General features: G+C 44.2%; 1 protein-coding gene across 2 annotated transcripts in view; it reads left to right on the top strand.

The window, feature by feature from the left end:
- Positions 1 to 16,737, top strand: part of SPOCK1 (SPARC (osteonectin), cwcv and kazal like domains proteoglycan 1) — a 480,272-nt gene that overhangs the window by 8,425 nt on the left and 455,110 nt on the right. The gene's annotated exons all lie outside the window — the stretch shown is intronic.

The following is a 16,737-nucleotide window of genomic DNA, read 5'->3' as shown; positions in this document are numbered from 1 at the left end:
CACAGGTAAAACACGGAGAAAACAAATCTCTTCCAAACAGCAGAAGCCTCCACTTTCCTATGTCCGCTCTGCCCGTTCTGTTCCACAATGTAGATGGAACCACTCTGAGTTCTGAGAGAGGCCAGGTTAAGTTGAGTGACCCTGACCAAAGGCCATGGCCGAGCTCTAAAGGGAAGATGCCCAGAGCCAGGTGCTAGCGCAGTGGTTCTCGGACTCACACCTTTATAAGCTTGGAAAGAAGTCACTGGTGGGGCTTGTTTAAAATGTGGATTTCGGCCTGCTAGTACCGGGCATGGGCTTCAGGAAGTCAGGGTGACGCCCAGGAACCTGCAGTTTAAATAAGTCAAGGTGATCCTGATGCAGGTAGTTCTCAGACTGTGTTTTTCAGAAAAATCCTGGAGAATTATTGTTCATCCCAAATAGTCAACATCATTAGCGCTAATGAATAATAACATTTTAGGCAAAGTGAGTACTTTGTCTTGTAAATTATCACGAGTGCACTGTTGCCCCACTGACGTCAGTGGAAAGTAGGGTCTTGGTTTCCAGTGTGGTTATCTGCGTAGGTCTCAGCCAGATCCTGAGGTGCTCCTAGGGGAGAAGAACATCCGACTCTTACCTGGCTCCTAGGGCATTAGGGGCGCTTGTGCATGTGAGCACAGTGGAATTGATGTGGGACCTTCTACCTGACAAAGTCCCAGGAGACCATCTCAGCGAATCTTCCCATCTCCAGACGGGCCTGAACCCAGCCAATTCGGGTCTGACTTCTCTAGCAGAATGGATGTTTTGTGCACAGATGAACTGAAGGAAATGGACTCTGGCATTGGCTTCAGTTTATAGAGAAGTGGGTATTGAAGCTGAAGTGGAGCTCAGAGCGTGTACTAGATGAGTGGGGAGGTAACAGAGAGTGTCTGCTTTCAGAGGAGGTCTTCCCTGGGGCGTGGCATGCAGATCCTGGCAGCCGGGAGCACAGCGGTCTGAGTGCTATGGGCTGGACGGTGACACTCCTGCAGTTCTCTGTTTGGAATATGAAATCCCTTTGCTTGGTGGGGGAGATCATTTTGGAAAGATCAGAAGGCACCAAAAACAAAGACGCACCGAAGTTTAGAAAGTTTAGGAGGCTCAACAAGACATGGAAGTATTTCTTGTTTCAAAGCCATTCGATTGCCCACTGAACAATCTCTCAAACTTGTTTAGCCCACGTTGCTGAACTTCCTCTAATGAATGGTAACCAAAATGGATGAAACCATTGCCAAGAGGGAGAGAGAAAATAGTTAAGTGTATTGAACAGACTAGTGTGGCTATTTGGGGTCTTTCCATAGCTCATTGTTGAGTGACAGTTGGGTATTTTCCAGGTCTTTCTATGCTCAGTGGACATGCTGATTCCTTTGGGACTTTGGTGGGCTTGGTTTGTTGGTGTTCACCACTTTTATTCAGCCAAGGTCTCACTTCGCCTCTGAGCCAGCTAGCCTTGCTGTGACTTTGGACCTGGTCTGTAACCTGTGACCAGCCATCTTGCACGAGGCCTATGTTATCCTTCAGTGAGTCAGAGAATAAAAATGCTGTCCAAGGTAAAGATAAAATAATGCTGTTTTTACTGGTGTTAGATAAATTGTGTGATTTTTATGTGACAAGATTGGTGGTTTAAATTGTTTTCCTATCTCAGAAAGACCTTTGTATTTGTGTTCTGAAAAAGCCTTTTCTGTCCATAGCCATCGTGCACCTAGGTCCTTGCCTTTCTAGCGTCCAGATCCTGGTACACAGATGCAGTGGTTCTGTTTGTTCGTGTATTCACACATTGATACTGCAGGTATTTATTGGCCAGGCTGTATAGCAGGCTCTGCACAGGCCACTTTGGAGGCAGCAGGGAGCAAAACGAACCTGATGCCTGTCCTCTGGAGTCTACCGGCTTGTCGTCTGAGACAGAGTGAGAAGAACGGGTGCTTGGCGGTCAGGGACCTGTTGGAAGTTACTCGGCAGAGGAAAAGGCCTGGTCTGCAAAGGAACCAGTGCAGTCCTTGCAAGCTGGACGCCCGAGGCACTGTGACCTTTGCCATGTCTCTGTGGGAAAGCAGCATAAGCATTCGTCTCTGAATCTGTCTGGGGGACAAGCCACTTCAGCTTACATCAACTCTTACTGATGTACGTGGGTGGCCTCTGCTATTGTGACCAAGTTTAGGGACCCAGACACTGCCAACGCCAGGGTGCTGGTCTGTGCAATTGAGACAGGACTTGATGTGCATGCATGATTCGGTGTGGTGAATTTAGCCTCATCAGGGCTCTAGATCAAGGCTTGTCGCAAGTGGATAGAGAGTCACAGCTGCCTTGGGTTGGTAGTGAGTGTGTTCTATTGGAGTAGAACATCATGGAGCAGAGGGAGGCATCGTGAATGCAGCGCAGGGCGCACATTCACAAGTAGGGACACCGGTACAACCGGCAACCACATCAAGACACAGTGTTATCTGCATTGGAGAGGTCCGTCCTGTGCTCTTGCAGTCACTACCTGTCCCCTCCCAGGTAACCCCCGCCTGACTCCCAGCACTATAGATGACTTTTGCCCGTTTTCATACTTTTATAATGGAATCATAAGGATTTTTTTTGGTCTGGCTTCTTTTGCTCATCATCAACTTTGTGACACGAGTACACTGTGTGTGGCGGTAGTTTGTTCATTCCCATTGCTGTGTGAATATTCCTCACTGTATTTACCTGTGCTGTTGTTGAAGGGCGTTTGGGTAGTTTCCAGGTTTTGGCTGTTACGTAATAGCACTTTCTGGGGCATGTCGTTTGGTGACCCTATGTACGCATTTTTTCCCCGGAACACCCCTACGTGTAGAATCTATTGGTTGTTAGGTAGGTGAATGTTCAGCTTTTAGAGATGCGACTAGTTTTCCCTTGTGGTTGTGTCAGTTACTCTCTCACCAGTAGTGTATGCAAGTTCAGTGGGAACAACGTTTCTCTTTTACTGATTGAGAAAAAAAGAAGCCCTACAGTCTAACTTGTACATTCAATTCAACAAAACCTACTGAATGTCTGTTGCGTATCAGGCAGTTGCCTACTCTTATGGAGCCTATGTTCTAGTCTGGGGAGAAAACAATACTGAGATTAAGATACAACTGTTGGCTGTTCTATAGACAAAAATATACTAGAGTAATTCCATCAGGGGAAAGGATATTCTCTTCAATAAGTGGTGCTGGGAAAATTGGATATTCACATACAAAAGGATGAAATTGGGCCCCGTCTCACACCACTCACAAAAATTAACTTGAAATGGATTAAGCACTTAAATGTAAGACTTGAAACCATAAAACTCATAGAAGAAAACATATGGAAAAAGCTCCTTGACATCTGTTTTGGCAATGGTTTTTTTAGATATGACACTAGAAACACAAACCACAAAAGCAAAAATAAACAAGAGGGGCTACATCAAATTAAAAATTTTCTTCACAGCAAAGGAAACCATCAACAGAATGAAAAGGCAATCTGCTGAATGGGAGAAATTATTGGCAAACCATATATCTGGTAAGGAATTACTGTCCCTTATGTAAACAACTCATACAACTTAACAGCAGACAAAAACAAAAACAAAACAAATAACCTGATTGAAAAATGGGCAAAGGACCTAGATAGACATTTTTCTTAAAAAGATACACAAATGGCCAATAGGTACATGAAAAAATGCTCATGAAAAAACATCACTAATCATCAGGGAGATACAAATCAAAATGAAGAGATATCACCTGCCACTTGTAAGAATAGCTGATCTCAAAAAGACAGGAGATAAATGCTGGCAAGGAGAAAAGGGAACCCTTGTGCATTGTTGGTGGGAATGTAAATTGGTGCAGCCACTGTGGAAAATAGTATGGAGATTTCTCAAAAAATTAAAAATCAAACTACAATATGATCTAGTAATCCCACTTCTGGGTATTTATCCAAAGGAAATGATCATTATCTCAAAGAGGTATCTACACCCCACGTTTCTTGCCGCATTATTCATGATACCAAGACATAGAAACAACCTAAATGTTTTTTGACAGATGAATGGATAAATAAAATGCAGTATTATTTGGCCATAAAAAAGAAGGAAACTCTGCCATTTGTAATAACATGGGTGGACCTTGAGGGCATTATGCTAAATGAAATAAGTCAGACAGAGAAAGACAAATATTGTATAATCTCACTTATGTAGGGAATGTAAAAAAGCTGAAGTCATAGAGACAGAGAGTAGATTGGTGTTTGCCAGGGGTGTGAGGGTGGTTTTGGGGGAATCAGGATATGCTGATCAAAGGATACAAATTTCCAGTTGTAAGATGAATCAATTCTGGGGATCTAATGTACCGAATGGTGACAATATTGTATTTTAAACTTGAAAGTTGCTAAGAAACTAAATCTTAAGTGTTCTTGCCCTAACAACAGAAGCAACATGGTAATTCTGTGTGGTGAAGGAGGTGTTAACCTTACCTCGGTCATCATTTCTCAATATATATGTGTATTAAACCATCACATTGTATATTGTAAACGTACATAAAATATTATATGTCAATGATCTCTCAATAAAGCTGGGGGGAAAAACAGGATAAAGGGAATATGGAGGGGATGTATTTATGCCCTAGCTATGGGTTTATCATATTCTTGTGACTTTAAATTGTTTTTTTTTCCCAATTTAAAGAAATAGACGATTTAAAAGGGGAATTTAGAAGTTACAGAAAAAAAGAAATAAATCACTTCCTTTCCATATGCAGTCATGGGTAATACTTTTTTGGGAGGTCTGTTTGCTTCTGAAGACTTTTTAACGCCAAAGTTTTTATTTTCATGGTTGACATCCTGCTGTTGATATGATTTGATGTTCTCTCTTTCTTTTTTCATTTAATGACAGAGCATAAACATTTTAGTATAGTAAGCTGTTTTTCTTTGTAAATGACATTTTAATGGTGTATATTAGTCCAGTGAATGTATATACTACAATATACCAAACTAAAATGTCTTTCAGTAAACAATTGGTTGTTTCCGTTTTTTCCTTATTCTAAATAATGGCGTGATGAATATTTTGGGCACATGAGTCTTCTGCAGTTAGAATTATTTCCTTACGATCGATTCCCAGAAGTAGAACTACATGGTGTACTGGCATGTGCGTTTTAAAGACCATTGATGTGTGTCACCACGTTGTATTGACTCTCCCGCAGCATTGTGGGATGTATGTGTACTGCACCCTCACCAGCATTGGCCGTTAGTGACTTTTTGGTAAAGAAGAAGGATGGGATAGAAACCCGGCCTGGCAAGTCACGTGCAGGTACTGAATCAGCACAGAGCAGACGATGGGTGCAGGGGTCCTGACCAGGCAGAGTATTTCTCTGATCCCGCTTGCTTTTGTCAGGGAAATGGGCATGAGAGACCCGCCTCTCAGCCAGAGTTAGGGAGCAGGGGCCGCTGCCCTTCCTCACATTTGTACCTGCCCTCACGAATGCTCTGCAGAGTCTGTTCTCTGAAGAGCCCTTTGAACTCGTTGTGCAGATACTAATGAATCCCAGGCTCATTCATAATTAGGAGCAGGAGCAGATGCTCCAAGCCAGATTTCAAGTCAAATTGCTGCTGACGGTTCCCCTGCTACTGGAGAGTGTATAGATCCTTTAATGCCCCGTGGTGGAGCGGGGAGAGATCATTAACCACCCGTTCCACGGCGGGAAAGTGGTTTCTCCTGTTGAATACAGACAAGGTCCGGGCCCACATCCCAGCCTTCATTTGTGTTCAAGACATCTGCCTGACTGCCATTGCCCCACATTGCCTCCCACTGCCCTCACCGCAGGCCTCCGTGATGCGCTCACCTCAGCGTAGGCAGGGAGGAGGGTTTCCCCTGGCGGATGTGCAGCATTTTGAACAAGATGGAAAGCACAGCAGTTCTCTGGGTCTGGCGGCTCTTTGGGAGCTCTCCGCAGGTCTAGAGCAGGGAATCCCTGTGGGGGAAGGCTTTGCCCCCCAGGGGACAATGGCGATGTCTAGAGATATTTTTGGTTGCCACAACAGGGGAGAGTGGGTAGGGGTGCTGCTGGCATCCAGTGAGTAGCGGTCAGGGGATGCCTCTAAACACCCTACTATGCGCAGGACAGCCCCCCTCCCCTTCTTTGAATGTAAATAGTGCCAATGCTGAGAAGTGCTGACCGAGAGACGTGGTTGCTTCTTTTAACGATTATTATTCTTTTAGTGCAAGGTGTACTCCAGGTGGGTAAAATGGAGAGTGAGGGGGCATATGACGAGCCATTCTTTCTGTCCTTCCTTTCATAAATCAAAGTGCCATGTACTGTCCTAGGCTCTGGGACACAGCAGTAAACAAAACAGATGAAATTCTGTGCCCTCCTGAAGCTCACATTCTAGGGCACAAGCTCCTCTTGTCCCAGATACTTGATTTTTCCAGAGCCAAGAGAACGGAGGATCAATCAAACAAATGTATGATTTTCTGTATCCCCAGGAAACCCGATGCATTATTGCAGCCAATCAGTTATAATAAAAACCATATAATTTTTATGATTTTTGCCAAGACAAACAGCCACAGGGAGTTTTCGTGTGAGATGTTGTGTATTTACCTGCGAGTCCCAGTAAATTGGTTACACTGTGAATCAGAGAGGCTGTTTGATTTTGTTTCCCTGAGGAGTGGGAAAATGCAACATAAAAACAGTTCTGTTCCCCAAAGAACTGACAGTCTCCAGACGGATAGGCTGGTTACTCTCCCTTGAATCTTGTTTCCCCACACATCTCAGGTAGGAGCCATTATTTCCCACACAGTGAGCCTCGTTCACGACTCACTTCTTCCTCATATACTGCACAGCAAATGTGAATGACCCACTCCTCTGAATTCTGTAGCAGTGCCGGCCAGTGCCACGCAGCTCTGTGCTGGGGAGCGATGCCTCACACTGAGTTCTTGTTTTGTCTGTTGGACACGCACCTGGATTGTGAGCTCCTGCATTCCAGGACCTCGGCTCATGAATTCTGGCCTCTCTGAAGCCGCCAGATGTTCAATACATATTTGAGGACGTACTGGGAGCCTTTTCTCTCTCCCTATGTAATTGCAGCACTCTTCCTTGGGAAGGGAAAAGGGACACAGCCCAAAAGAAAGTCAGCAAGTCTACTCAGCCCCTCAGAGGGTGTTTGGTCAAGGCTTGACTTCCGGTTTGAGTGGCCACTGAGTTCACATGGTAGTGAAGATGGAGAGTGTCTGTCATCTGTATGGATGTTTCTAGCTTCTGTTCATGGATGTGAAGCCTTAGTTTGATTACGGGGTGTACGTGCACCCTTGGGCATGTCCACCATGTCCCCTTCCTCCTTAAAGACCACCCTTCTTTTTCTCCTTTGTTCTGCACCCTCCTCAAGTTCCTTCCCTGCATTACTTCCTGTCTCTGCCCTGTGTGACATCTCTCCTGGGAGGGTTGGATGTCTTAGGCGTGGGCAGGAGTGTGGACATGAGGTCTTTTTGGTGTGGTCTGAAAGACCCTTCCCACTCTGAAGACAACTTTCCGCCAACACAGCTCCTGTGTAATGCTAAGCTAAAGATGTATCTTTCTCTTTTCCAGCCTTGAGTTACTTCAAAAGGCCCACTGAGTTCTCGGGCATACTTCAGGGGTGCGGAGGAAAGCGAAGAAACCCCACATGCATTGCCACACCTCTGCTCCCCTTTCCACAACTCTGAGGACCCTTCCTTTGTGTGTTTCTGTAGAACTGGGGCTATGACTAGCTGTCTGACACCCAAAGGACTCTTCTGCAGTAACTTTTTAGATCTTTTCTTCAGTCAATCTTTAAATCTCACACACTCTTCTCGACCCTCCTCCCCCCTACACAGAGTTAGTATTTATGTGAGATGTTTTCATAGCACATAAAACTGGCCTGCAGAGGAGCTGAGCCTCTGCAGAGGTAACAGAGATGTTGCTGCCTAGGTAAGAAGCTCAGTTTGTGTCATGTGGACAAGGGGAGCAGGGAAGAATCACATTCCTCCCATTATTTTGGTCACGGAAAATGTGAGTTTCAGAAAGACTAAGTCACCTTAATTATTATACCTGTGTACTGTGTGTGGGGCCAGACCCAGAAGTTTGGACGTTCAGGGCGAAATCTTGGTCCTAAGGAGCCGACACTCTCCTTGGATAAACAGGTAGTAGACAGTTGTAACATGGTGATGTGAGGTAATGCAGGGGAGCACAGGACGTTTTGGGGCCCCAGGGAGGATCATGCAATCCCCTGGGAGAGGTCAGGGAGGTTTGCAGGGAGGATGTCTGCTCTGGCCTGTGCCGTGCCTTTTGGGGAGGGCTGTTGTGACCAGAGAAGTTTCTGCAGGAGAATCTGTTGCTCAAATAAATTCCTGGGTCCCACACAGCCAAGGCTTTGTTTAAGGTCCCATTCACAGATGCACAGTTTTTCCTTCTTTCAAAGCATGTTAGGGAAGACCCAATTCGTAAGCCACAGCCACCGTTCTCCAAAGCTCTGTTCTCCTCATACTTTTGGTCCCCACATTGCTCGGGAGTCTCTTATACGGCAACCCCATAAAACTCATCTTCTCTTCCTTCTCCTTCTCCCAGCAATTTCTCATGTAGCTTGACTTCCTTTCTCCTCGCCAAAGGCCTCCCACTTCCTTCTGGCTTCTTCGGGGCTTTCCTGCCCTCCTGACTTCTAGGCTGGAAAAAGACAAACTTGTTCTTTAAAGGGCAGGGGTTGGGTAACATGGAGTGGGAGGTTGGGGAACCTTGACATGTTATGACTCTTTTCCCTGTCCTGCCGTGGTCCACACTTCAGCTCTTCAGGGCACACCCCTCCCGGTGGTGGCAGTTGAGCTCTAATCCACTTCTCTCTTCAGATCTCCAGTCCGTTGCTCTCTCCCTGTAGGGCGTACTCTCTTTGTGCGGAGAAAAACAACTGTATCTCTCAAAGAGGCAGGAAGGCCGCATAATAGGATTAGTGTACTGTGTTCGGTAGGTTGATTAGAACGGATAGTCTTGGGGCAGTATTGATTGTCTTTGAGAATTATTTCAGAAATGCGTGTGTGTGTGTGTGTGTGTGTGTGTGTGTGTGTGTGTGTGAACAGCTGCAGCTTTCTGGGACCAGTCATGAACATATGTCCTTGTTTACCAAACACGCACGGGCAACCAGCTTATTGAGGAGTTTCAACTTGGGAAATAAACGTAAGTCAATTTTGTGTGTTTTTAATTGCTGCTTTCCTTTAATAACATGTTGGGCAGATTCCATAGTTTTTCATCATTTTTAGCTTGAAAACCATGTCCAGTTGAGTTTAAAACTTCTGTCTCGTATCCGATTTGGAGTTTTCTCTTCCTCCTTGCCTGCGTAGTCTGGACTTGTGTCTTGAGCAGGGGTGTGGTGCTGAGTACACAGCTGATCAGTGAACCCTCTTCCTCCCGGGCTTGTCATCCGATGGGCTCTGGCCGGTCAGGCGGGGCCCTGCCTGCTACATAATTCCTTCACGTGCTGGTTTGACTCCAGATTACCCTCTTGCTTCCTATCCCCCTTTTATCAGTAAGGATAGTCTAGGTTATGCTGTGGTAGCAAATAACCCCAGAAATCATACTGTTTGGCTTAAAACAATGAAGGCTTACTTCTCCCTCATGTTACACACCTCTCACAGGTTGGTAGAGGTCTGACCTGTGTTGTCCCCAGGACAACAGTCTGGAAGACTCCATCTCCTTGTTTTCACAGTCACTGTGGCAGGAGGAATAGTGTGTGGCAGAGTCTTGCCTTCGCAACTCGGGCATCTTCTTAAATGAGACACTTGTTTCTTTGAGCAAAGCAAGTCACCCAGCCGCATCAGTGGGACAGTTAGGGAAATCCTACCATGTACCTGAAAGGAGAAGCCACGTGATTGGCCAATGACATCAATAACGTCCCAAGAGCATCCTCTCCTAGCTGTCTGTCTGTCCCACAGCCAGGTCCTCTCATTTGGCAGGGTGGCACATGCGATGGCTCCCGCTGAGCTGCCTTCTCTGTTCTTTTGGTCCCTGAACTCTCATCTCACTGCCCTACTAAGCAGTGGGGAGAGATGCTTCCCCAGTGTTGCTCTCTCTCTCCATTTGGCCAGGCCCCTTGAATTCTCTTTTCGCTGTTCAGTTACTTGCAGGGCAGACTAGCAAGCGCACTGCCTAAGACGGTTTCCAGTGGGCGAAACAAATATTTTTCTCTTGCAGGCGGCCCCAGGTTTTAAGCCTTCTCCTGTGATACATCCTTAAGTTGCACTTGAGAGGGAAGTACACTTCTCTGGGGAACCTGGTGAACAGTACATGTTCCGAAAGGCGCTGATCGCCTCCTCCCCTCCCTAGTCCTCTTCTCGTGCGGACTGAGGGCCAGGCGAGGGCCCTGTGGGGTGATGGTGGGAGCAGTTCCCTCTCCCTTTATGAAACACTCTAGATAAGAATCATTCTTTAACTTCTGCAAACTTGTTGCCGGACACTTTTTTTCTTTATTGGCGGGGAAGATATATAGGAATTTGGAGCCAAATTTTGGTCTCAGTCAAATTTGGGGAGGCGGGGGAGGGCAACAAAAGTCCCATTCAGACAACACATTCTTGATATAAGGGGCCTAACCCTCTGTTTGGCAACATAGTAGCTCATTGATAAATAGGAAATCTTACTAATATATTCTAATTTAAAAATCTTCTAAACTTGCAATCTCGCTTATGTCAGTTAACACTGGAAACTGTGGAATGCAAATTTCTTTTTTTGTGTGTTCAAATTAACTAGGGGCATGAGAGAGTGTGTGTTTAATTTCTTAAACCAAACATTTATTGGGTCATTTAGTTTATGTTCCATCTAAAGTAAAACCGGTGATTATTTCGAATCTGAATGTCCCTGATATGTGTGAGACTTGGATGTGATTATTTTTTAATCCAGTAACTGCCTCTGTTTCTGGGATACGGATGCCAGTCTTACCTCCTGGAGATTTTGAGTCTAGCCACAGGTGATTGGGTCCAAGGCCCTCCTATTTGGTTTATCTGATCTGTTGGCGGATGGCTCTAGCTCACTAATGTTTGCTCTAGCAACAATAACAGCTGATATTTATGAAGACTCAGTACATGCCAGGCGCTTTTCTAAGATCGCCTTGTCACCATCTTGCCTTATGTTTATCACTCCTCCTTTTCTGCATGTGTATACCCGCACATACATACACCAAACCTGTACACTACACCCTTCATGCGCAGCTTATTTTATCTTCAGAGCTCTACTAGAGATCCCTGAGGAACCGGGACTCTGAGTGGTTAAGAGACTTGCCAAGTGAAAGAGCTAATGGAAAGAAGGGGAGCTTTAAATTTGGGGTGGACTCCAAACCTGCATTCTTGAGCATAACTGTGTTGATGGCAGAAGTAAGCCTCATTCTATGAACTATCTCGGCAGCCCGCAAGTGGACAGAAACTGGGATCTTTTTTCAGTTTCGGTACAAGAAGCCAGCAGCGTCCCTCTTTCCAGAGTCACAAGGATATGCCGATATGTGCTTCTGCCAGCTTTTTACAGCGGTCCTTAGCTTCAGGTGCTGTCTGAGCTGACATGTAGAGCTTAGCACGGGGCACTCTGTTGAGATGAGGCTGTGTTTTCCCCCCCAAGTGTGATCATTCCCCAAGGAATTTAGTGGGGGGAGCATTGTCACGGGCCAGTGGACTCTGACCTCTTCTTGTGCAGAGCTGCTTGGGGTTGTGAACAAGCTGACAGGTTTGCTTTGATCTCCTAGCCAGTGGGCTGCACTGCCGGCCCCTCCCGCCCCACCTGCAAGTTATACTGAGAAATGTTGCAGGAGCTGGAGACACAAGTTGGCCGTCCCCAAACTCTGAGTGGTCTGCAAGCCTCTTCCCAACCTTGAAGTTGGTGGGGAAGGTGTCTGGATTGTATATGTCCACAGCTTTCTGCACAGGGCTTTTCCAGTCCTATTTACAGAAATAAATTCACTATTAAATATAGTTATAAAATCTCATTTTTTGAGGGAATTAAAAAAAAATAAGCAGAAGGAGGAAGAAAATGAAGTACCTGTAATCTCATGAGCCAAAGACAGCTTTATTGCTTTATGCCTTTATATACCTACCTGTGTACAACTTGAAGGGAAAGCCTATAATACATATGTGCTTTTCATTTAAAAATGCTACCTAAACATCTTTCTGTATCATGGCACATACTTGGAAGGCATCTTTGAAGTATGCCATAATTTATTTAAATAAACCTGTATTGTTTGCTTACATTTGGGCTGTTTTCAGTTTTTCCCTATTGTAGCAATGTTGTGAGGAACATTTTTGGTGATTACATCATTGTTCATTCTTATAGTTATTTCCTTAGGATAAATTTTAGAAAAACAATTGCTGAGTTGCTGGGAAACAAGAATATGCAAAATTGGAACACTTTTGAGAAGCTCTGTTGAGCCGCACACCTCCTGTCCCCTACTCAGCCTGAGAAGACCAGGTTTCGCGTACCATCTAGAAAAAGATTAGGGCCTTTCTCTCTCTGAAGGTTCCTAAGGTTTTATTGGCCTATTCCTTCCATTCTAGGTCCTTACGTTTCTTTTCTAAAAAACAACATTTGCTTTTTTTTGAGTACATAATACCTACTCATGGTTTCAGATATTTTAAAAAGTACACACTTGTTTCCACCTCTGTTCCTTTTCTGCTTTCTGTTTCCGGTTCCTCTTTGCTACCTGCCAGAAAGTGTCTGTTACTGCTTTCTTGTATATCCTTTCCAGAATTACATGTGCACATACAAGCAAAGAAAACTGTATAATTTATCTTCTCTCTCCCGCTTTTTAAACCAAGGTAGGATCCTATATATACACTGATCTGTATCTTGCCTTTTTCATGTAAAATATTCCGAAGAGATTTTTAGAAACATATTAGGACATAGAGAACGTCTTCATTATTTTTAAGACACATTATTTTTAAGCAGATACATTTCCTAACAACCCTACGTTTAAAATAATAAAATGATCCGAGCCCCCAAAATTACCATTAGTGCAATGATATTATCTAATCTACATTAAAATTTCTATTTTCTAAAAATATCATGTATAGCTTTTTTTTTCATTCCAGGATCTAGTCAGATACTGAATTAGGTTGTCATATCATCTTTTGTTTAGAAAAGAGAGAAGTCCCTCCGTCTTTTTGGGGAGGGGGATCTTTTAAAACATAGACGTATTTGAAGAGTTGAGGCCAGATGTTCTATTGACTGTCCCACAATCTCTATTTGTCTGATTGTTTCTTCATGGTTAGTAGATTCCCACTGATATTTGGGCCAGGAGACCACCTCGGTGATGTTATTACTTCCCAAAGATCACACAAAGCACCTAATGCCAATTGGTTTCACTCCTGGGGATGCTGAGTTTGGTGACTTGGTTAAGTTAAGGTCATGTCTGCCTGATTCCTCATTGCCAAGGTCCCCTACGCTCTTTGCATTCAATAAATAATCCATGGGATGGAGTTTTGAGACCATACGAATATCTTGTTCTTAAAAACCTTTTACTCAATGGGCCTTGCCCGTATCAGTTATTACACTGGGGTTTGGAAAGTGGGGATTTTCCAATTATATTCTGTCTACATTTTTTTGCTGGTGTTTTTCAGTAAGGAAGACCTTCGTCACTCTCCACCTTGTTAGTAACTCTGTGGCACAGTGGGCGGTGAATTTTAAAAAATTCAGTGTGTTACCATTCAGTATGTTGTCATTATTTCTCTCGATGCTCCGTTTGTTTCAAGTTTGGCTGGGAATGTACTCAGGTTGCTCTTACCTTCTTATAGCACTCTCTTGCTTTCTGGCATAAGGAGATGTTCCAGGCTTATCTCCTATTTCTCCCTCCCCAGTCCTGGAGTCAGACATTTATTCAAAGACTCCTGGTTCCTTCTCATGGGAATCGATAGTTAGAAACCAAAATCTGGGTGCTGGATGTGCTTGTCATTACTGGGACTTGTCGTTCCTTTTAGACTCTTTAAATACATAGCGGTAGGAATTAGGGGAGTTAGGAGCTCACACTGATACTTTCAATTTAAATCTAACACCACACTGCTGGATGCCATAAATCTGCTTCTTTTTCCCACAATGAGAACCCTGATTCCTAATTGTATTAATACAATTACTCGTTAATTTTATTCTTACACATACACGAAAGCGTCTAGGAATTATAGCACTAATGTCACTACACACAACAAACCTACCAAGTAAAGTACAAGGTTTCTTTGCAGTTTGTATTGTCCTTAAACCATGTCCCACTAAGGGCTTAGTCACCGTAACGTGTTCAAAATTACTTGAACAAACTCTTTTGTTTCTAAGTGATTTTGTTACCATTTTAATATGCATTTAGGTTTGTTCATTGCTATTTGCATTCAACTTTAGAGTTTGCGTTTATGCTGTTTTAAAATTACTGAAAATGTGAAGTATTTACATGTTTAAAATCAAAACTACATAAAAAAATCTACTTGGGTCTCTTACTCTGTATTGCAGCCCTTTCCTCTCTGTTCCACCTACCGCCCACGAGTAACCATTTTCATTAGCTTCTAATTTATTTCTGTGTTTCTTTCTACACAAATAAGTACATATATGTGTGTATTTTAATTTCGTGTGTGTGTGTGTGTGTGCGTGCGTGCGTGTGTGTGTTGCACCTGGCTTTTTCCACTTAGCAATATGTCCTGGAAAGAGTCCACAGCAGATGATAATGGTCTTTGTCACTCTTTAATATGGCTGCAGAATTTTTTCACTGTGTGGATTTACAGTAGTTTGTTCAGGCAATCTCCTGTGGATGGGCATTTAGCTTGTTTCAACATTTTCTGGAATATTCACGCAGGCAAGTGAATAACTTTGTGTACCTGTTATTTCACGTCAGTGGAGTTGTATCTTTGGGGTAACTTTATCCCTAGAAGTGGGATTGCTAGGTCAGAGTAAAAGCATGTGCAGTGTTGTGAGATACTGTTAAATCCTTCTCCATGGGTTGAACCATTTTGCACTCGTAACCAGTGACATATGACAGTCTGGTTTCCTGACAGCCAAGCTGACAGAATATCTGATGAAGCTTCTGAATTTTCACAACTATGATAGGTCAGAAATGGTGTCACAGTATAGTTTTAATTTGCATTTCTCTTATAACAAGTGAAGTTGAGCATTTTTTCATATATTTTGTGTGTCTTTTTCTGTGGTTTCTTTATGAATTTTTCTCTTGGGTCCTCTTTTTTTTTTTTTTTTTTTTTTTTTAAGTTGCATAGTGTTCCATTGTCTGGATATACTTTATTTACCTAGTCTATTGGTGGGAGCTGGAGTTGTTTCTTATGTTTTGCTGTTAAAAATAATGCTGCAGTGAATGATCTTATGGAAATCTCATTTCACTCATGTGTAGCTGTACCCATAGGTTAAATTTCAGAAGTGGATTTGCTTGGGTATATGGCAGGGCCTATGCATTTGTAACAGTAACAGGTAGTATTGCCAAATTATGCTTCTCTCCCAAGAGTTGTTCCAGTTAATACCTCCACCAGCAATGTGTGTGAGTGCCTATTTCATCCCAGCTAATGATCAGACTGGGTTCTTATCTTCTGGATTTTTGTCCTGAGAGGTGAAACATGAAATCTCAGTGAGTGTTAATTTGCATTGAGCATTTTTCATATACTTGAGATATTTCTATTTCTGTTCCTGGATTATCATCTCCTACATTCTTTGGAGGTTTTCCTGGCAGATCTCCCTGCTTCCTGGACAAGGTCATGATGGGGGTGTCAAAAGGGAAGACAGTGACAGGGATGTGACCTGTCTGATAAGGATGGGACTCTGTCTCTGGAGAATTGCAGCCCCACCAAACCATTCCGTGAGTGTCCCGTTCCTAGGGTGCACTCCGAGCTGCACATGGCCTGCTGGCACTGCCAGGCCCCCCGATAGGCACGGCTGGTATATTCTCCCCTGCATGCATGGCAGTGAGTCCTCGGTGAGCTTATCTCCAGAAGGTGTCCTTAGTGGAGAGAGAGCCTGACTCCAGGACTGTAGCTCACGGGACATGTTCATCACTCCTCTCTGCTTACTCTGTTAGCTGCTTTCTTCTCTCCCGCCCAGTCCACCTGGACCAGATCACTCTGCCCATTATTTCCATGCCCTCAGAGCCTACGGACATGTGATTATCTCTGTGGTGATTGCCAGACCGCAGAGTTCCCTGATCCCCATGTTCTTAGCCTCTCACTTCCCCGCTGGGAGTGGAGAGAATGGAGGGAGTGCCGAGGCCCCTCCCACTCAGGCGGTGTCCTCGGTTTCTTGCTGCTGTGAAGCTGTCCTCTCTGGCGTGGCTGCCTTTTGCCCTGGGTCTCATCTACTGACTGCTGTCCCCTCAGGAGCCATCATTATTTCTGCTGCATGGTGAAGGGACTGCTTCTGGGTTTTCACATTGTCTTACAATGGCCACCAAGACCCTACAGGTTTCAGCAATGTTTGTTAGCCACACTAGGGCAGCAGAAGCAGCTGCTGTGGGTCGTTCCCTTGACTCTGGCAAACACAGCCACACAAGTAGTAATAGCAGGCTCACTTGTTGGAGAATTTACTATGTGCCGGTACTTGACATATATTTCCATTTAACCTTTGCAACAATGGAACAAAGTAGGTGCTATTACCACCTGCATTTTCCAGTTGAGGAAGCTGCCTAAGCCCCCGCAGCTATTATGGGGTGAAGCAAGAGAGCAAACACGTGATTTGACTTTGGGGAGTATTATAATTTGGTGAGAAGGGCAGCAAAATCCATTATTCTAATTATGTGAAAAATAATTCTCCTTCC

Source organism: Rhinolophus ferrumequinum, chromosome 24 (assembly GCF_004115265.2).
Source record: "Rhinolophus ferrumequinum isolate MPI-CBG mRhiFer1 chromosome 24, mRhiFer1_v1.p, whole genome shotgun sequence".
In the NCBI taxonomy this organism is placed as follows: domain Eukaryota; kingdom Metazoa; phylum Chordata; class Mammalia; order Chiroptera; family Rhinolophidae; genus Rhinolophus; species Rhinolophus ferrumequinum.
The sequence above is the reverse complement of the archived record's forward strand: the minus strand, read 5'-3'. Positions and strand labels throughout refer to the sequence as shown.